This window comes from Chaetura pelagica, unplaced genomic scaffold, assembly GCF_000747805.2.
Source record: "Chaetura pelagica isolate M959 unplaced genomic scaffold, ChaPel_1.0 scaffold551, whole genome shotgun sequence".
Classification (NCBI taxonomy): domain Eukaryota; kingdom Metazoa; phylum Chordata; class Aves; order Apodiformes; family Apodidae; genus Chaetura; species Chaetura pelagica.
In genome coordinates this window covers 1,025,590-1,034,267 of record NW_009952067.1, presented here as the reverse complement: position 1 = coordinate 1,034,267, position 8,678 = coordinate 1,025,590, and positions in this window count along the sequence as shown.

Genomic DNA, 8,678 nt, shown 5'->3' with positions numbered 1-8,678 from the left:
TAAAGACTGCAGTGTCCCACTGCAGGATTGGCCATTCTAGGAGACCTATTGGAGCTGCTGTTTCTCTCATTAGCTGTGTCATGTACAGGGAATTTGGATATTATTGCATAATATTTCTCTGAGCAGTTGAATTAACAGAAAAAAAGCAGGCCAGAGGAAAAATGCAGACGATCTGAAGTAAGCATTTCCCCCATTGTTTCAGGCTCTTCATGTGGCATTTAATAGCAATAAAAGCAAAGGATAAAAGCTAACCTGATTTTGCTGCGCCTTGTTTTAATTTTAAAACAAGACAGGATTTCAAAGTTCTGAGCCTTATTAGTCTTAAAGCCGTGTTAATCCAAAATCTTTTTAGTCTCTGCATGAAAGAAGACTTCTTATAATCTACAAGCATCATCCAGCATCATTCTCCTTGGGGACTGTGATGTGGACAGTTGGGCTGGCCTTGCTCCTACAGGGAGTAAGATTATGCACTGCCAGAGTGTCATGGCATGTTCTAATATTTTAAGTCACAGTGAGACAGTAAATAAGAGAAGACAGCTATAGGTTAAATACAGACCCAATTCCAGGATTTCCTGAAATGCTGGTTGAGCAGTTCACATTTGTTTGTGGAGTCTGTAATGGCAAACTCATTCAAGAGCTGACTTGCAGTGGGAACTGTGAAAAATGGCAGCACACTGTTACATAGCTGTGGTTCTGCTTCCATGCTATTAGTCAGAGATCTGCCAGAATGCCTGGATTAAGCCCTTTTTGCTTTCCCAGAGCAGCACCTGCCACTAAAGTTGCCATTTAAACTCTCATTTTGGAAGTGAGAAACGTCTGTATATAGTTCACCCTCCCACAATGCCCTGAGGTATCTCGTTTTACCAATTTGTAGACAGGACTCACAGGCAGCTACCAATCCCCAGGCAGAAAGCTTTGCCTCATGTCTGTGAACTCTGACCCAAAAGCCGTGCCTCAGGGGGGGATGCCGGTTTCAGGTGGTAATGATCCCAGAAGGAAGAAGACCAAAGGCTGAAAGTGTTCCTGGCCCAACTCCACATACTTGGCTAGGGTTACACCAGGGGTGAGCTTGGCCTAATGAATATAAAACACACTCTGTACAATTGCAGATAAAAAGACATCCTGAGGAAAGGAAACAGAAGCTGAAAAAAAATGAATGAAATGCCTTCCACCATGTGTGATCCTGGGCTATGAAAAATACAGTTGGAAAGAGTTTTTTTTTGCTTCTCTAGTTGAAAGTGCTGTGATCAGTCGTCTGACATGGTGGTATGTTTCCTTTTACCCATTTCTGCCTCTTTCTTCCCACCCATGAAGTCATAACAGAGAATATATTCAAGTGAAGCATGATGTGGAGTCATGGGATCCAGTAAATGCAAATTAACTTCTTCTGTCTTAACAGAGCAGTATGATTATTATTATTTTTTTGTTCACTCATCCAAAGGCTTCTTCATCCACTGCAGTTTTTAAAAATTTTTTACTTCAAGATACTAAGATACACTGAAATTGCTCAAGAAAACAAAGTTGTGTAAAAAGATAGTTGTAAAAATAGAATTTCAGGTTTCATTCAGAAGGCATACCAATATGTTTTTATTGTCCCTCTTTAGAAATATTTTATGCTTTTGCACTTTCCAGATCACCAATAGGTATCTTAATACAAATAATCTTCTTTATTGTCTCACTTTTAAGCACCTTCTAAAGTGATCTGTATGCTGAGAACAGTTGGCATAATCTAATATACAATGATCAAAATGAAGACTATACTGATGATGTAAAAACAAATGTAGTTTGGGTGGAGGAGACTGGATATTTAAAGTATTTTTCTTCAAAGTGTGGACATTCACTAGGAGTAATGAAGTTGCATACCCTTTATATATGTCATAGTATACACACCATCATCATCCTACATAGTCCTTTGGCAGACAGACTGGAAAAATATTTTAAAGTTAATAAATGACAACTGGAACTAACACCCAGCAATATCCCTATGAGTTTCATATTTATTGTGTGTAGTTAATACATTACTTAAGAAGACACCTATAAAAAATGCAATTAGGAAGGGGAATAGCTTTCTCCCAGAGGGAAACCTGTAAGAAGGGTGAGGTTTCCTCTTGTAATGCCTTTTCCAAATTCTTTTCCAGTAGGTTGCCAAAATACGTGAAAAATACAAAAGCTTCAAGTCCCAGCCTTCTCTAAGATCCACTAGGAACATACATGCCCTGTATTTTCTCTAAATGGAGCAGAGAAAACAGTATCTAGCAAATGAGCCTGGTTAAATGACTTATTTTAGGTATTTGTTTTGGTCTAATCGATGTTACCAAGGCCCTGTATGACAGCAAAAGCTAGAGCCAAATCTTTGCTAAAGTTACTAACTCCAGGCGCTGGGTCACTAACATCAGGTAATCCACTGAAGAGGCTTCCCTGTAAAACCTGCCTTCTGTGTGGTAGAAAAGATGTTTCTATAAAAAGGATAAGTAAAATGAAATTAGCTGCTCCAGCCACTTCCTCTCCAATCCTACCCCCTTCACTAATATTCAGTTAGAAAAACTTCTCAACATAAAAGTCTGGATTCAAAAGTAAGTCAGAAAAAGACATCCTGAGCTTTTCTCTGTCTCTTAAACTTTCCTCTAGATGCTTGTTCTCCTCTGCTCTTGCAATTTGCCACTCATTGCAAAAAGGACTCTTCTACCCTTTATTTTGAAAAAAAAAAAAAAGAAAAAAAGAAAGAAAAAAAAGGCTCAATTAAAATGCCTGGGAGTCCAGAACTCATCCTTGGCATTTTTTCCTTAAGGAATCGAGCCCTGCAGAAATTCAAAGTTGCAGTCACAGTTAGCTCTGCTTCCCTTGCCCTTCCTTTGTATGCATACTTCAGAGAGAGAAGGCATGTGTCTCTGGCTCCCATCTGAAAAGCAATTAACAAATAGCCCCATCCGTGATGCTGGCAAAATATGAATCTCTTCCTAGGAAATGTTGCTGTATTATAAAAAGGGCTTTGTTTTAAACAAGGACAAAATGTCAAAGGGCAGACTTTGGGGTTTGTTTCCCAACATGGAGGGATTTCCAGGAAAATCTACTTCATGAGACAAAAAATGTTTTGCTCTCCTGGCTTCTCTTCTCTGGTTTTTAGGCAGGCAGGCTGCCTGTTTCCACATTGTCTTGCTTTTCAAGATAGGAAGAATCATGAGAAGATGGTTCCTTGACAAGTCAGAACCCTGGAAATAGGACCCTCATAGTCCTAGATGAGCTTTAGGAGCCTGTGAACAGCTACTCTTGTTCCCAAGCAGCACAGGGTACAACAGAACCTGAGAGTCTTAGAATCCAAATTACTGGACAGGCAGGGAGCTAACTATGGAGTCTACTGCTTGACTGCTGGGCTGGCCCTTATGGTAAGGAAAAAAAAGCTTGGGAAACTGATGAGCTGCTTATTCGGCTTGGAGCAGTCTCTGACATCCTTCTTGGAAGTGTTCAAGGCCAGGTTGTATGGGGCTTTGAGCAACCTGGTCTAATGGGAGGTGCCCCTGCCCATGCAGAAGGTTTGGAACTAGATGATCTTCAAGGTTCCTTCCAACCGAAGCCATTCTATGATTCTATGAAAGGTTCCTTGGCGTCTCCTTAAAGAGCCTGACCAAAAGTTGAAAAGAGAAGACCTCAGACTAGCCCAATACTAGGATGTGTACAGAAAAAGCAGGAGACCATAACATAGGTGGGCTGAATTGCTAAATAAGCAGCCAGAAACATGCCAGAAATTTGCCAGGTTTCTTTTTGAAGTTTCCACTGACTCAGCCTTTTCTCAGATCTAGTTACCTGTCCTGTGTCAGCAAACTCCAGAAATGTACAGGATTTCAAGGGGCTAGGAACCAGGGTGCACATTTGCTCTGAAAGGACATGCGTGCAAATCCAGCCTAGAAATAAGTCCTGCTATTCTGCCTTGTCGGAGCAAAAAAACCCTGCTGGTCCTCGTGTTACTTTAATATTAAATTGCCTTCCTTTCCACTAGCATTCCTGTAGACAGCCTGAAATCCTGAATCTCCAGGTTCAGAATAGCCTACACTCATCAGCGCATTCTCACTTCCTTGTATTTTGCAGAACAACAAAAGATTGCATTTTTCACATTCTTGTCCCACAAATCATTATTTGTTAAACCATTTATAATTTTAATGAAGGTTTCAATCAGAAGGTGAGGTTATGACTAGACTAACTGGCAAAATCCCAGTGAAAGTAGTAGATTCAGGTTGCATCCTAATGCACAGCAACCACATGGGATCTCCAGACACTTTCAGACTACAAGAAGTACATTTGCTCAGTGCAATGCCCTGGACAACTGCCAGACCTGGTAGATCACTTAGTGTTCCAGTGGCCTAAATTTAATAGCAGAACCACAGCTTCAAATTGTACTGACTTTGTTTTGCTGAACAAAGCAGAAAGTGAAAGAGGCTTCCCTTGAGTCCAGCTCCAGTTTTAAAATCAGTTGCTTGCCATAAAGACCTGCCATTTATGTTACTAGGGTTTTTGCTCTTAAGGGGCTTCTGTGTTTCCACCAGAAGATCACAGACCACAGGGGATTTACAGAGCTTGCTCAGCCTGTTGCTGCACTTCATGTGCCAGAGAGCCAGTGAGACAGGTAACACCAGCCTGGCACATTGCCCTGATGGTCTGGGCAAACACAGGGGCTCTGCCCGCCACGTTAGTCAGGATAAGGCTATGATGGGTCTGTGGGATGTGTGCTAGATGTGCGAAACCCTCTAATTCTACCCAGATACAGTTGCCAGACCTATCCCTGTGAACATCCTCTGAGACACAGCTCAAAAATCACCCCTCTGCTAAAAAAAAGAAAAAAAAAAAAAAAGAAGAAAAAGAAAAAGAAAAAAAAAAAAGAAGAAGAAAAAAAGATGCTCTTCCTCAATGATGGAAAACAAAATTTAGGCATTAGGGTCTGAAATTGTCCTGCTTTGCAGATGAGAGCACAGTAGAAATGTGTGTAGCTCTGCCCTTGGATGAGTCAGGAACCAGTCAAAAGCTCAGGGGTCAAGATCCTGGTCAATGTGCTTTAAGGGACCCTGCTTGAGCAGGGAGTGGGACTAGATGATCTCCAGAGGTCCCTTCCAATGTCAAGCATTCTGTGATGAACTAGGTAGGAATGAAATAACACTCCATTGCCATGATAAAATAGTCACAGGGAAGCAGGGAAATGCTTGTAATGCTAAGCTAAGAGGATTAAGCACGGTTTTGGAAACATGAAAACATTTCAGAATCCAGCTTGACTTTGCCCTGTCCTAAATCCTACCTAAGGGTTTTGTCAACTAACTCAAAGGGCTGCATTCAGAATTACTGATATTAGTCAAGTTGGAAGACTTCTGCCACCTAAGGAATAGAGTTGGGACAGTATTGATGCACATGCAGTACACAAAAAAGCATCTCAGATTTCCTGCAGTGTAATAATAAATTCCAGTGCCATTTCTATTTCTATCCCAGAAATGAAAAGCAACTTAGGTTTGAACATTAATTCTTCAGGTTTTAATGTTTTTGTGGCATGCGTGTGCTTCTGGAATAAAAAGCCAATTTGCTTTGCGAACAATCAGATCCAGAAATTCTGTATTCATAGCCTTGGCTGTGCCTTTAAATAGGAAGGAAAATGTTATTTCAAGTCCTTCTAGCCTATAGCCTTGTATCACTTTCATTTGGGTGCCTTCTAGCTTGGAGGAGCTTTAAAAGTCCAAATTAAAGGGTAAAACATTTGATACTTTGTTAGGAAAATAAAAGCAGTAGGTCTTTACTGACATGACTTTCAAATGCAGCCTCAGACATGAACTACTGGACTCCTTTATAGCATTTTAAGTTTCCTGCTGCACAGATTTTCTATTTCCAGTCTTATGTATAGGATGAGTACATAGAAATCTGTTCAAACATTGGTCCTAACAATCAAACACTGAGTCCTCAGGCTGGCTGGGTACACCATGTCTGAACTCAAAGGCATCACAGCACAGTACATTTGGAGCTGCTACATCAGGTCAGATTTGCCCCGAATTACAGACAAAGCAGAATGGATCAGTGATGCTGTCTACATATTCTTCTGTTGCTTCACAGTGGGGCTTTTCTCTCTCCTCTGGGGAGAATATCGTGTTTCTCGAGACTATCCTCAGAGGCTGATGAGAAGAGAACCTCCTACATTTTCTTGCTATGACATTCTTTCTGAAGATTTAAATGCAAAATGCCAAAAAAGCAATGCATGCAAAAAAGAATGTCACCTCCAGTTGCAAATGTGAGGGGTGATAATGAAGTTCACATAACATATGAGAAACGGTGCTGCTTTGTTTAGCCACTTGGCTTGAAATGTAGACTCTGTGGTGCTCACTATGCAAACAATGCTCAGTTGATCCATCAAAACAAAATCATGACCGTATATAATAGTAACGATTAAATGCTTATTCTCCAAGATCACATACCATATGGCTTTGTGCTAGAATGTACACAGCCCCAAAGGACATTATGTGAATATAAAAGACTGTTGACTCACGGTTCCCTGCCTGTGTTCTCTGGCAACATCTCTTCAAGAACAGAGAGACAACTACAGAAATACGAGGACCCTAACAAGTTTGGGGTTTTTTCCCCTCAGCTTAATGCATTACTGACAGCAGTGTTTAGGATCTCTATTAGTAAAAACACACCTAAATACATCGGTAACCTTCAGCTCCAGGATGCAGCCATGATCTAAGAAGCTGGATTGAAAGCATGGCATCTTTACCTACTGAAGTATCTTCAAAAATGTTTTCTTGTTTTCTTTCTGTTTTGCATCATGTTTTTATTTTGACTTGTTATTCCTGTGGGAGTTAATAAATAAGGATAGGGAAATAATAGCAAGCCTACTGCATGGTGTCAGCCACAGACTTTTCAAGCCTGCATCTCAGCATTTTGGCTGCTTCTTGAGGAGTTCCTTTATTCCCTTTTGCTTGGAACCTGCTCTTTCCTTGCCAAGCTCTTTATATCTTGTGCCTCTTTTCATTATAATTCCTGTTAGCTGTGCTTGACAACTAGTAAGCCTTCTATTTGTTCAGCTGGGAATGGATGGCGGTAGGGGTCCCCATACAGTGTTCTTTGCCTGCTTTCTCTGCCTGGGCAGCTCTTTACAACTCTGGACCAGGAGGAGTGTGAGCTCTGCTGCTTTCCAACAGAGTGGAGATGCTCAGAAGCAAGACTGACATGATTGGTGTAGAGGCTCAGGCAAGTTGTCTGAGGTGCTTGGTGCCAGGCAGAGGACAAAGAGTAGGAAAGGAGAGACTGCCACTCCTATACAGGAACAATGGCAGCCAGTGTCTGACAAGCATGCTCTTAGTAAGTATACACAGCTACTAAATCTTCTTACCATGAGGGAACAGTGTGTCAAACTTTCTTCTCCAAGGTGGGAATAACTGTCTAGGTGGCTGCACAAGAGATCTGGCTGCTGAGAACCTCTGCATCTGCCTGCACCCACACCTTTCTCCTTTCCAGATTGCTCTCTCCCCAGGTGTATTCAGCCCTCGAAGCACAGTGTGGAAGCATTGCTGCATGTTTTCAAATGATGGTGGGTTAGCATGATTTCCACAATAATTTGTATTCAAGGTCTTTCTTTGCTTTGTTAGTTACTCCACCTGAAGTGTCCCTATCTAAATACAGACATTGTAAAGGCTTTTTTTTTTTCATAACTTGCATGTGTACACAAACAGTATGTTTGAGCACGTGGATGGCACATATGACAGATAAACTGAGTCACCTGCAGCTGTTACAGTTTCTGATTGGATAAAAAAATTAAATTTCTGTGAACTTTGTATCTTCCAGTACAAATAAAGAATACTTGTCCTGACTTAGAAGTCTCCCTGTCTGTTTCTCATATAGCTTTTAGCAGGAATAAATAAGTACTAGATTAAGACCTGCTTCTGTGGTAGTCTGCTGCTGACAGACTAGGAATAAACATGGGTGTTACAAAATTTAAATCCTGAAATTTACAGGAGTATTTTTGTATTACTCAGCAGTTTCTGATTATGGTATTATAATTTGCTAATCGTGTTATTATTCTCTATTTGCTTTCCTATTATTCTGTCTGCTCTGATGCTTTCCATTAACTGCCCTCAAAATGCTCTGAAGAATCAATAAAGTCCTTTACTTGCCCTCACTGCAATGGTTTACTTCCTTCACAGAAATGTAAACAGAGGCACAGAGCTATTTCATTTACACAGTAAATCTGTAGCACAGGCTGGGGGAGAATCTTAGATTCATCATTCTCCTTCCAACCGACTCACAAGCTCCCTTACTTCAGTGGTATCTTGGCTGCAGGGCTGTGCATTGGCCATGTCACTGGGAAAACAACTCTGACAATTTGTCCAGGAATTAAAAATCCCAAGCTGTTGATATTTTGCTTCCTGAGCCAGATTTAGGCAACAGATCAGTAGTTCACAAAGCAAGTCTTTTATCTTTTCTGCTTCCACTCAACAAAAGCTGTAAACAAGACATGTTGTGTAATTTTTCTAAGCTGAGCTGCACCAACTGCGGCTGCAGCTGTTAATCAAATGGAAAAACTGTGAACATTTGACTGTCTAAGAAGTACTGAAAGGTCTGCTTCGCTCTTGGTTGCAATCAGCAGTGCTGACCCACAGGAGCATTGCAGTGTCTTCTGGGGCTTGGTCTGATTTAAGAAGCTCTTGGTTTTG